Here is a 13,506-nt window from a genome sequence, read left to right as displayed (position 1 = left end):
AATATCGAACAGTGTGGCTTATTGCTCAAACCTAACCGTACTTTGCATTTGAACAATTGAATATTCACACAAATTCCATACTCCAGACTAAACCTTAAAAGAAATGAAAACATTCTATTTGGATAAAAGATGCAGAATTAAATTACGAATAAAATGATATATAAATTGTTAAGTGTGTTCATATAATTTTCTCGAGATTTTCTAGTTTTCCTTGAATTTTACTACTGCAACTCGCTTGTAGGCCACACCGTTAGGAATTCGAAGTTGCGAAATATGAGAAAAAATCTAAGAATTTTGAAACCTTTCTAACGATGTATTATACTTTGTTTTCTTTAGAGAAATATCGAATAGTGTGAACTGTAAACTATTGAATATTCACACAAATTACTTACTACAATCCAAATTGTAAAAGATACGAAAAAATTTTGTGCGGACGAAAGATGCAGATTAAAATTACGAATAAAATGATATATGAAACGTTAAGTGATTCTACGTTTTAGTTAGAAAACGTTTGTATGTGAAAAAGAAAATGGCTGTTTTTAGGGTTTTCCGGCAATTATTCGATTTTTTCTCGCCGTAAGAACCATCCTTGGACATCAACGAACATTTAAAAAAAAGAATTGGCCAAATTGGTCTAGGCGTTGTTGAGTTATGCGCTTACCAACACATTTTGCAATCCATTTTTATATATAAGATAATGATGACACACATGAAGTATCAAAACATATATAAACTAATAATTGTCCGTATTTTTCTTTTTAATTTGACGATTTGGCTACCATATAAATATCAGGTATACATATAACTTGATAATATATAATATATATTATATACGTATATTACTAAGAAATGTACGAATAATTTTTTTGTTTTATAGCTCTAGATTTGACCATTTTTTTAAAGTTAATTTGTTTTATTTAATATTAATTGTTCAATAGATCATTATCAAAAAGTGTTATAAAAATCAATTTTAATTCATCTAATCACTTAAGTCAGTTCGATCAAATATATTATATCAGGTACTTCAATATTATTTCACCCCAAGAACAATTACATGGATAAAAATGGACGGGGGTATTATAATTTTATTTTTCAAACTTTATTTCTTATTTCTTAATAACATTTTACTACACCATTTACAACAGTACAAGTTGATGAAAATTTGAATAATACACATAAATAATCTACGTTTGATTGGAGATTGATCAAACTTTATAATGAAGAACTTCTTTGACAAATATTATATTTTCTGTTTGTTTTGTTACTTTTGAATTTTTCATATTAAAATTGTTCTACTATACTGCCGGTTTCTAAATGTACTTTAAAATAACGTTACAATTATTACTTATTATAAATATTATGATAAAGACTTAAAATATGATTTATTATCATTGATTATGGATTACTCGTGAATAATTTAGGTAAATAATTGAATAATATATATATATATATATATATATATATGTATTCTATTATGGCATCTGTCTATAAATACAGTGCATGATGGTAAGTATCAAGTTAATAACATGTTGGAACACCACCATTTAACTATAAAACAATTAAAAGTAGCAAACGTTATTTAAGTGTCACGTAATTCTTTGTAAAAATGTATTATCTATTATCGAACTTTTTCTAAGACTATTTTTCTGAAACTTTCAAGCTACTACCATCAACTAATTGGTGTAAAGACTTGTTCGACGTTCGTGCGAATCCAGACGAAAAAAAGTGACCACGCTAGTTGATCCGGCTTAGTGACGTCGCACAAGATCGATAAAACCAATTCCTTATTAAACTTTTCTCAAGTCCAATCACGTAACATTCCAAGCATATGAGCTTTATCCTTCCTTTTCTGCTGAAGATTACACAACACTATAAAATAAGTCGAAGAGAAATTTCGCACTTCAACCGCGAGAGGAAAAAATATAATAAAGTACCAAATGCCTTAAAAACGTTTAAAAGGCCATTAATCTTCTACATAAAATTCGAGAACAAATAAAAATGATGGTAAAAACACCCTTACTTTTTGTTTTTTGATGATGATATTTGCATATCTTATCATTATTGTAAAGGAATCTTAATTTAAATCAAACTTATATTTTAATTTAATAATTAGGAGTATATTGAGACGAAATTACAAAAGAACGTAAATAAAAATGCATCAAAGATATTTTTTTAAATTATTATCAATGACTTTGTAGACAAGTATACATTAGCCATTTTCATTTACGATTATTATTCCGTACAATTAGTATGCAATATTTATAATTTCATGCTACTAGATTTAATATATTTATAAATTTAAATTTCCGCCCTCACAAATGTCTATATTGAGACATTTTAGTAAATAATCGAGTTACTTTTGACTGCTTTCAGTCAGTGAATGTTTTGCACTGAATTTGGAATAAAATTTTCTCATGTTTATAGAAAAGCTCAAATTTTACTTTAATTTTTTTTATTAAGGGTTGTCTATCCATTTCTGTTAATTTTTCCCAATAATCCTATATTTGTAATAGTCATCTTAGTAATTTAATCATTTTTATCTCGCACAACAATTGATCAATTAGCATCTTTTTGTAATTTAATATAGTTTTTCCCTGCAAATTTTTAAATATCGACTTGAATATTGTATTAAAATAGCAATGAGAATATTCTAATTTATCTAGCAAAATGTTTTTTAGGGGTTTTGGGGTTGATATATTATTATATTTGACACAAAATTGATATTATCACAAAATATTCAATTTCGACTTATGTTTCAAATAGAGAAAGTAGTTCTTCTGCATTTTTTATTATTAAAATAATTTTCTAATGAAAAACTCAATGCTTAATATATTATTTCTGAGAATTCTAGTAGGCAAAATTAATTTTTTCCTAATTATCATATCCTTGTGAAATAGTTTTTAATTTTTATAACGTTTCGCACTGATTGAATTCACTGAATATTCTTGCTGTCTGGAGCAGAATTCAACTTTGGATAATATCCCTTAACTAACTCGAGCATAATGCTTAATGCATTTGACAGACGCTTTTTGATACAATTTAAGAAAAGGCGTAGGAAAACTCTATTTGTGTGCATCACTTGAGCTTAAGAACTGCATTTCCATAATGGCAGTAATTTTTATAAGAGGAATAGTATAGTTTGAATGGGGACTTTTAAACTTTTTGACATTTAAGTTCAACACTTTTTTGTCTGGCGGAGTCTTCAGTACAACATTTGACACTGCAACAATGACGATTATAAAAAGTTATAGCGCTATTAAATGGTAAGTCTGAAAAATCTCATTTATCAATTCAAAATAATAGAAATTGACCTTTAAAAAACATGGATCAAAAAGGGTACCACAGTACGAACATCTACTAAGTTGTGTAATACATAATATAAATATTATTTCAATAAAAAAAATAAACTGTAAGTCATAAAGAAACAAATAAACTTGACCGACAAAAAGAATAATACTGCCATAAAAAAGCTCAAATTAATTAAAAAAGTCAAGAGCAAAATTATTAAAAGCCCCAAAAGAAAAGGAAATATGTTCTTCATATACACTTTTCCTCAAATAAAATATTCGCTTTGTTCAAAACCAAGCATCGCAGATTTGTATTTACATATTTCTAGTTAATCATAAGTATGGAAATTTTAATTTAAAAAACTTTGTTTTCACGATTTATTATACTGCAATATGATTTTTTGCAGAACAAAATGTAAACACGGAGAAATAAAGAACAATGAACTATGGCTTTGCTCGTTGTTGAGAATTTAATCCAGTACCAAAAGCAGTTTATTTTTTTAATTTTTAATAATAACCTGCTGTAATTTAATACCGTTCTTGCAATTTATGCAAAACAAAGGATTTGACGTTCTAATTAGTGCAGCATTATACCTACGAAACTGTATAAACTTTTCTGCATCATAAGTTATTTTATTAATCAGATTCATAATGATTTGCAAATGATATGCCAACGAGTAAAACAGATCAGAGTTCTAAAAATAACTTTAAGAAGCTTTGTTGTTAATTATGGGAGCGTGTTCATTTTAATCAGAATATTTTGAGTTGATGTCACTTCGTGTAAAATTACTGCCAATGTTTCAAGTAAAGTATGTCAATCGAAGACAAAACTTGATGAACGTAATGATTTCCAGGTCAGATATTTGCATTTGAAACATATTTGAACTCATTTATAAAATCATGTCACAAAGTGAGACCAGCATTAGGACAAAATTAGTATTTAATTTAAATGTTCGGTGGAAAAAAAAATCTTATTACTTTATAAAAAATAAGGTAATACAAATTGTATTACATTAGATAAAAAAAATTAATATATTCAATTAAGGAAATAAAATTTTTCAACAATTTACAATAAAGTAAAAAAAATGAGAAAATAAAGCTTACAAAAATTTGTGATATTCTAATTATTTTGAATTTTTTTTAGATGTTTTTCCCCAATTTTCATAACTTTTTTTTACACCATAACTAAATGTATCCTGTAAGTTGTATTGCTATGCTAGAAGGGAACTTAGTCTTTCTAATTGTAAATTATTTTATTTTTGATTATGATTACATTTTTTTAATCTATACAGCAATGCCCCAAAGACTATTCTGAATTGAAATCATTTTTAGGTATATTCTCAAGCAAAAACATATGTCACTAATGCCATATATCAGGTTGTTCGATTCAAAGATCAAAGCTCTCACCACTGAGCCACAGCAAACGGTTTTTGGACTGTGCCATAAATTTAAGTTATTATTCTCTTCTATTTAACTATAAAACAATCTCGAAATGCGTTTGCCACGTGATACCAATTATCACCACACACCATATTATTTAATACAATATAAGGGAAAAGATGTTTGATCTCATTCAACTTAACTAATCTTATTTTCTTGATGCTGTCTCAACAATAAGTTAATTTGACGAAATAATTCGGATTATATTCTCGGCTCAAGTAAAATATATTTCTCTTGGCAGAGGAATGTGTGAGCTTTATAAAGTCATATTATTCAAGATAAGTGAATTAAGCACGCGATCATACGAGTATAAAGCGTTAATTACATGAACAGCTCGCTGGTAAGCCGCGCTTATCTCCACCTGGCACGACTGACAACTCGAAACAAAGATCCACTAACGAATTTCAGAAATGTAATGCATTCATTACGATATACATTTGAAAAAAAATAATGCATAATTTTGTATTAAATTGTACTTTGTTGAAGAACGTTTGCTAATGCTCTCCTATTTACGGATTTAAAAATGCTAGTCCATGATGATGTGAGAGTATTACATTTCATCTCGTGATCTATGCTTTGGCTTTCAATCGCCAGTATTTTTTTCTCGCATAAGTCGACCATTTAGTATTTTTGGTCCTTTTATTTTATCAACAATCCTATTTCCCCTTTCTTCCACAATCATGATCAAATTATTGTTTTATCTTTTTCTAGTATCTACAATCACTTTGGCATTTGTTAGTGGTCCATTTGAAGTACTCTTTTCTTCTTCAGTGTCACGAGGAAAAAAAGTGAAAAAGTATCATGGAAATACCTGGTTTTATTTATTATGATAGGAACAACAAGAATAGGAAAAGACTATTTCAAATTGAAAATTTATCGTTGATTATAAAATATATAAGACTAATTACGACCATTAGCAAATTATCGATAATGCGAGTTATTGATTTTAATCAAGACTAATAATTAATATTTTGTGATCTCTTCAAATTTAGAAAATTCTCCTGAGTTTACGCCATGTTTTTTCATTGTCTCAACCGAGTTTAGAAACATGACCAGGGATCTATTTCATAAAATATTTAACCACACAAGAATTTTTGTTCGTAACTTACAACAAATTTTGCATAAATAAATTGATAAAAATAATTATAAATAAATTTATGAATTAAATAAAACAATAAATGTTCGAATAGTTCCAAATTTATAAAATAAAAATGTCTTTTTTCATCTAAATTGATACGCTAGTTTGTCATTTTATATATAGCTTGGGTAATATATATGATTACCCATTACATATCAATATTTTATGATTGATAGTTTTATTGAAAGTTTTAATATTCAAATGAAAAACATTTAATACAAAAATTAAATTGGTGTTTGAATTGTGGTATTTAATATTAACTTCAACCAATTTGTATCAAAAATGTTTTGAAAATTGTAGAAGTATTATAGTAAGTGGTATAATATAGTAAGAGTATATATATATATATATATATATATATATACATTAATTTGATAAATATGGATACCTGTAGTAGGTACATTTAATCACTAACATTATGCATAATGCAAATTATTATCTAGCCATCATGAGTCGAATGTATATATGATGAATATACAATTAGTACATAAATCTGACAGCAATTAATTAGAGCAATTACTATTGATAAATGACTTTGTAAATATTGCAATAGCAATAAAAACATTGGTAGTCTAATGTAATTAATAGTTGAATGTTTATATTAATTAATTCATGAACAATAGGAATGGTTTAAATTATATGGAACTTTATTATCACTTGTTATTGTATTATATTTTGGGACAAGTCTGCATGTACGACTCACGAATTTTATTAGAAAATTTAAAGAATAAACATAGAATTTTTTTAACATAGGGTGCTGTACTGAAGAACTTCTATTAACTAATTGGAGGTTTTAAGTTGTCAAAATTGAGTTAAAAATAGGTCTTGCAAAAAATCTTTTTTTTTAAAAAAGGAACATAGGCACAATGACATACAATAATAGGTCAACAGAATCATATCGCATACAATTTAATATTTATATTACGATTAATATACTCTTATAGCTTCCCAACAAAATTTTTAGTTTTAAGAATAATGAAATTGCTCATATTATATTCATTTTTATGACATGTAATAATATTCATAGTCATTCAAATCAAATAGAGTCAATGTAATGAAAGATGTATATATGAAGCATTTACTGTCACATTTCAAATTCATATAAATATTTGATTAAAAACTGTTTAATACGCGCGCTATATTTTTCAATATATTTTATGCTAATAGATATAATCGATATATTGCAATATCAGAATGATTTTCAAACTTTGATTTTATAAAATAAATTGAATTTTTTAAAACTTAGTTATAACGTGTGCAAATCAAGTATGCAAATATAAAAGTTTTTTCTAATTTCTATTATATTTTGGTTATTTGCTTTGCTAGATATTTTTCTTCCCTAAAATTCAAACATTATTGAAAATTGTTTTATGTTATATTAGTTTGCGTAATATTTATAATTAAAAATTTAGTAATATGAATAAATATAAATATGGAATAAGTCAATATTATGATGTAGAAATAGAATTTTAACTTAATATCAATATTTATATTTGAAAAATATAAAAAATCTATTATATTTCAGAAACTTTGTTTAGAAACATTATTTTTTTATTTGACAAAAATCTACGATTTGGTTGATATATTTATATTGAAATATTTAATTATTTATATTTTATACAGATGGAATTTTTAATTGAAAGGCATTTTTATTAAGAAGAAAAGGGAATTCTTTATAAGTAATTGTTATTATTGAATAGTATGTCAAAATATTTAACATGTTCCAAAATCATAAATATTCTGCAATTGAATCTAAATTTAAACTGGAGATTTGAAAAAATGAAAAAATTTGATAAAATATCAAAATTGATCACATCAATAAGTATATCTATATAATTTGCTTCTGTAAGTATTTATGATTAATAAGACTAAAAAAGTAACATATATTTACGTTTTTTTAGGATTAGGATAAAATGATTAATAATAGTTTATATATTGAATTTAATAATTTAGAGATCAATAAATTAAATATTGTCAGACTATTAAATATATATCATATTTTAAATATTATTATATATAAAAAATATATTTTATATTTTAATTTTTTCTGTTCCAATTTATAAAAGTATTATGTTTGTATACATTTCATACGTTACATTTTATTTTTATATCCTTGATTATATTTAAAAAATGACCTTTAATGGTTTTACAAAACCAATGCGTCCCAACCATATTTTTCAATGTAATTTGAATCATTTCTTAATTTAGTGAAACAATTGTGACTAATGCTGATTAGATTAATAATTTTACAAGTGTTTATAATAATGCTATTCAATGCTTGAAATAATCTTAGAAATTTCTATAATAATAATAAACTATTGTGACTAACGCCATGCATTCATTCCTTAGAGATCAGTATAATTTCTAAGAAATATATAGCGTTAGTTGAAATAGTTCCACATAATCAACAAACAAATTAAATTGCGTTAATAATATCAATATGGATATAAATTTCCATTTTTATGAAAGAGTTATATGATGGTTTTGTAATCAAACAAATGGCCAACTCTTGTACGTACTTCCCCGTAGGATCATCGCGTGCTCCGAAAACGCGCATGGAGATGTCTACGGTAATCCATTCAACTTTATATTGGAAGTTTTAATTGCCCAATATGTACCTACAAACACTAAAAGTTTTGGAAATACCTTCAAAACGTTAATTCCTACATCCTAAACAAGGCTTCGAAATTTCAAGTTAACAACTTAAAAACTTCTCATGTTTGAACGGTCGTTGTTTCCAAACTGGAACATGCGATGCATGTAATTGACTTGAATCATAAATGTAATGATTATTTAATAGCTGTAAGCAAAATTTTAGAACTCTGATATACTGAGTTAATTTGCGATAAGTTTATGTTTATGATGTAATTGAATAAGGAAACAATATGTTGCAATTAAAGCAACAAATGAGCATAATATAAATTAAATGATTTTAAACACACTTCCGGAGAAATATCTGAAATTTTCCTCTGCAAAACCTAATCAAGGAGTCTTCTCATCAATACGAATCACATGTTTTCTAAATCATTCTCATCAGATGCTTCGTTCTCTTAAAAACTGTGATTCTCAGGATTTGTCCGCCTGTATCTCCCAAACGTGTGGTTAAGTTCAAAAACTTAATTTATATTTTCTGCATATCTGCTGCGTATCTCCGAAATGGATTGTCCTGTCTTTGTCAAAAACTAATCAGCGCATCTTCCCTACTGACGGGAATCGAATGTTTTTCAAAAAATTCAAATCGGTTGATCCGTGCGCTCGAAATCGTGGACAAAAAATTGTATCCACATAAAATACACACACGTACACATACATACGCATTTAGATTTTTTCTAAGGTATACCACAATTTTCAGAAACCACTGAAACGTAAAGGTTTTTTTCCATTTTCGACTTTTGCACGATTACTATAACAGCCTACGGGAAGTTAAAAAATATTAAACAAATTATCTTTTTTACCAATTTACTAACTTCAATGTTACCTATATAATAATAGATCCTCAGGTAAAAGCACTATATCAAAAAACTGTTTCATTTTTTTGAATTTTTGATTACTAACTTGTCAATTATTTTTGGTTTCCAAAATAGTAAAATAGTGGAGAAAACCTAATTCATTACATACAAAACGCCTGAAATATTTATGGCAAAAGTATTTCAAGTGGATGCAAATTCAAGTAAATAATTCTATATAATATTAAACTCCATTATGCAAAGGATTAAGTTATCTCAAAATAGTAAAGCTATGTATTGAAATTTTTGTATAGACATTTGGGAGAAAATTTAATTTATTTTGAATAAAGCGCCTAAAATATTTATGGCAACAGTAATATCAACAAATGCAAATCAAAATTTAAGATTGCAACTAATTATTGATATTCTATACTAATAATTAAGATGTTTCGTTTTAAATTTTAATTTTCGATTCTATTCGCTATAGCAATAATGAGTCAAATTTCTTTAACTGCTATGTTTTAAGTGTTCCATTAGATATCCACTACTGCACTTTAATTTATTCTGTACGTAGGCGTGCAGACAAATAAATGTGAAGGCTTTAAATTGTACGAGAAGATTGATTTCCAACTCTATGGAAACTCCCTATGCATTTTTAATCGTAGACCCCAATAAACAACGAATCAAGCTCATAAAGCAGAGAAGTTTCGAAACCACAGTACTGAATATTTAAGGCTGGTCTGAAAAAAGCTCAGGTGAGAAATATTTGAACTTCGTATCAGTCATATAAATTGAATCAAATAATATTGAATAGACTGCTATTGGATATTATATAACCACATATCATAGGATTTAATCAAAGAATCGGGTACATAATTTATTATTTAACTGATCTCCACGACAATATAAACATGTGTATTGAATATTTTTTAATTTTTGAACTGGGTACTTAAGAGCCCTATGAGATGAATTTTATTACAAACTATGTTTGTTTTTTTATAGATGGGCAGTTGTCCATCTCTATATAATGATTTTATATCACTTTTCACTTTTTTATTGATGCAGCAATGCCTAGTAACGGCTATATTCTCTTGGAAATATATTGCTGTCTATATTTCCAAGTGAAAACCGATGTCCTTACTGCTTGACATCATGCTGATCGAAATATGATCAAACCCGGAACATCTGATTCAGATCCAGTCATTTTAACCACTTTTCAATAAATAAATCAAATAAAAAACTAGAAATAACACTCTAATTACTTATTTCATTAAAAAAATGGCCTAGTGTTTCTTAGTGTTTATAAAACATTTAAAAGCGTTATAAAGCAGTTTTGTCGAGGAAAATTGTATCGTTTATAGTATACAATCAACATTTATATAAATGTGTAAGTATGTAAGTATATATAAGATTTACAGATGTTGGATATTGAACTAATATAAATAAAAGAGATTAATAAATAAATTATAATAAAAAACTTAAGATTTTTTCACATTTTCAACCCATGAGCAATATGATTCTAGTACTGAACTTTCATTTGAAAATATTCTGGAACTATAATCTACATTACTATTCACAGTGATATAAGCAGTTTATATTATAATGAATTCTAGAATTAATAATGCTTTTAAATAAATTAATTTATAATTAAAACGGACACTGCATTAAAATACAATAATAATTCAATGAATTTATAATAACACTCCTTTCCACTTAATATAATCGTGTTTTATAAACTTCACTTATAAAATAACTAGCTAGTGAGTGTAACAACATAAATGCAGTTTGATAAATAGACAACTTACGATTTGCTATTATAGGTACTGTACAATAAGAGGAGAACGAGCTTTTAAGCTATTGGATCAATTATACAATATCTAAAAAAATATTTATCTTCTTAAGAAATTTATAATTCTTGTAATGTTCAGCATTAGAGTGTAGATATTCTAACCTAACCCTTTCCATACGTAAATTTAAAGAAAATAGTAAGATCTGTTTGATATTGATGAACTTGCTTTATCAAGTTCTAATGTTTCAATCATTTTTCTAGACTTTGTATGTTTTAGATTCAATTATATTATTTTATTTTAGGAAGACACAATACAAAATTACTTATATTGAAGTTTAGTACCGCAGTTTATTACTCATTATAAGTTATATTAAAATCAATATAGTCATTTTATATTTTCTTTTTTCATATGATCGTAATAACTAATTTAGATAAGTTTTTCCTATTTTAACCTAATAAATTCACGATTAAAATGATGAAAAACTACAATGACGGTTACTGGACAATGTAAATTAAATTATTACAAGCGAACAAATAAAATTAAAGAGAAGATAATAAGCATAATTCGACAAAATATATATTACTGTATTTTATTTTATTTGATTAGCAATCAGAACTTAAGGGTTCTATATAACCTGTTGTGAATTACTCACAAACTTCGTGGGTTTTTTTATATATGATATCCCAAACAGTTGTTCCATCGCTATATGATGAATTTTTATTAATTCAATTTCTGATGCATTACAAATACTGATGAATTTTATTGTAGCAACAATGTTAGACAAGAGCTATTTACGCTTTGGAACATATTGGCATCTATATTTTAAAGTGAAAACTGATATCACTATTGCTTGAGATCTGGTTGCTCAAAGCGCGTAGCGAACCCTCTAATTCAGGTTCAGTCGTTCTGAAGGCGAGTGCATAATATGTATTTCAAACCCCAGTAATGCATTACTCTAGATAACCCATAAATTCGCTGGCATTTTCGCGTTGCAACAGTGTGTCATAGTGTCATTAACGATTTTGCACATACTGTAGAAATTCATGATATGGAGATCGGTCAAACGTATTTTACTAATTTGCAACGTAATGTATCTGCATTCGATTTGCTAGTTCGGCACTTAGTGCAATTGCCGATAGTGCACAAGTTTAGCAATTCGGTCGGTGTAAACCTGAGGCCGAAGGCACTGCGGCAGTAAAACCGCCATTAGTACAACCTGAATAAGTAGATATCGATCTGTGGCGAAGGTGATAGATGGAAATTAATACCGAACATATACGGTACTAATTCCCACGTTTGAAAGCAATTGCCTTTTGAAGTGCATTTTTTACTCCGATTTTTTGTTACAGATGCCACCAAACTTCAAGTTATTGCAGGAAATTTTAAGAACGTATTTATTAGAAAAGAAGGTAATTAACGAAATATGTAATAATAACACAGGCCTACAAATTTTTTTTTTGTTTGGTGCATCAAATGTTGGAGCTGATTCTTATAGTATTTTTTGCGCTGATTTCAAATCTGCAAACCATTTTTTTGTTTCATCTCTAGTCTGGACTTGGAAAGAAGTTGCCGAAACCAGGTCCATTCTAGGTCGTCACGGAAAAGAACTTTTCACAGTGTCAACTAATGTCCCAACTAAGGCCGAATGGGTCTTGTAAGTTTGTATGTACGAGTAGGCATATTTCATTAAAATAAAATTCTGAATTGTATTACTATTTTGTATTTTATTCCTTATATATCATATATATCATATCTTGAAAACTAAAGCTCATAGAAAAAAAAACCAATATCATTTTTAAAATCAGCGCCCCAAATATACTTAAAAACAGCATTAAAATCGTTTGCACCATTTTTTTGTTGGCCTGTGTAATCAATTGATTGAAAATAGTAATATTTTAAAAATATAATACTAATAAAATTATCAAAAAATATAATAAAAAAGTTATAAAAATCTATAAATTGATATTAAATAAAGCGTTTCTGAGCAAGCATGTGCGACACAAAGCATTTAGTATGATTGCAAATTCTTTTTTTTTTGGAATTTTTGACTAGTGCTTGCAAAGAAAATATATGACCTTAAACTTAATAATATACTTATGTTATACAGCTAAAATTAAATATATATATATATATATATATATATATATTGAGAATATTTAAGGTACTTGACACTTGATTCGAAATTCCTATGCTGCTACCTTGATAATTAGCAATTATAATAACAATCAGTACAATTAGTAGTGTAAAATATTGAAAATATAACATGCTCCATGTAGTTATACGAGGTGTGTTCAAAAAGTACCCGGCAATTCCGGGTACTTTTTGAACAGACCTCGTATATATTTAAATATAAATATATTAAATCAATAAATATCTCCTAAGATATTAAATATGTGTTATCTGTT

General features: G+C 26.8%; 1 protein-coding gene across 2 annotated transcripts in view; it reads right to left on the bottom strand.

Annotated features, from left to right (window-relative positions):
- Positions 1 to 13,506, bottom strand: part of LOC113368335 — a 148,901-nt gene that overhangs the window by 34,356 nt on the left and 101,039 nt on the right. The window lies entirely within an intron of this gene.

Source organism: Ctenocephalides felis, unplaced genomic scaffold, assembly GCF_003426905.1.
Source record: "Ctenocephalides felis isolate EL2017-DRISC unplaced genomic scaffold, ASM342690v1 CF-g0.4_SCAFFOLD_01170, whole genome shotgun sequence".
Classification (NCBI taxonomy): domain Eukaryota; kingdom Metazoa; phylum Arthropoda; class Insecta; order Siphonaptera; family Pulicidae; genus Ctenocephalides; species Ctenocephalides felis.
The sequence above is the reverse complement of the archived record's forward strand: the minus strand, read 5'-3'. Positions and strand labels throughout refer to the sequence as shown.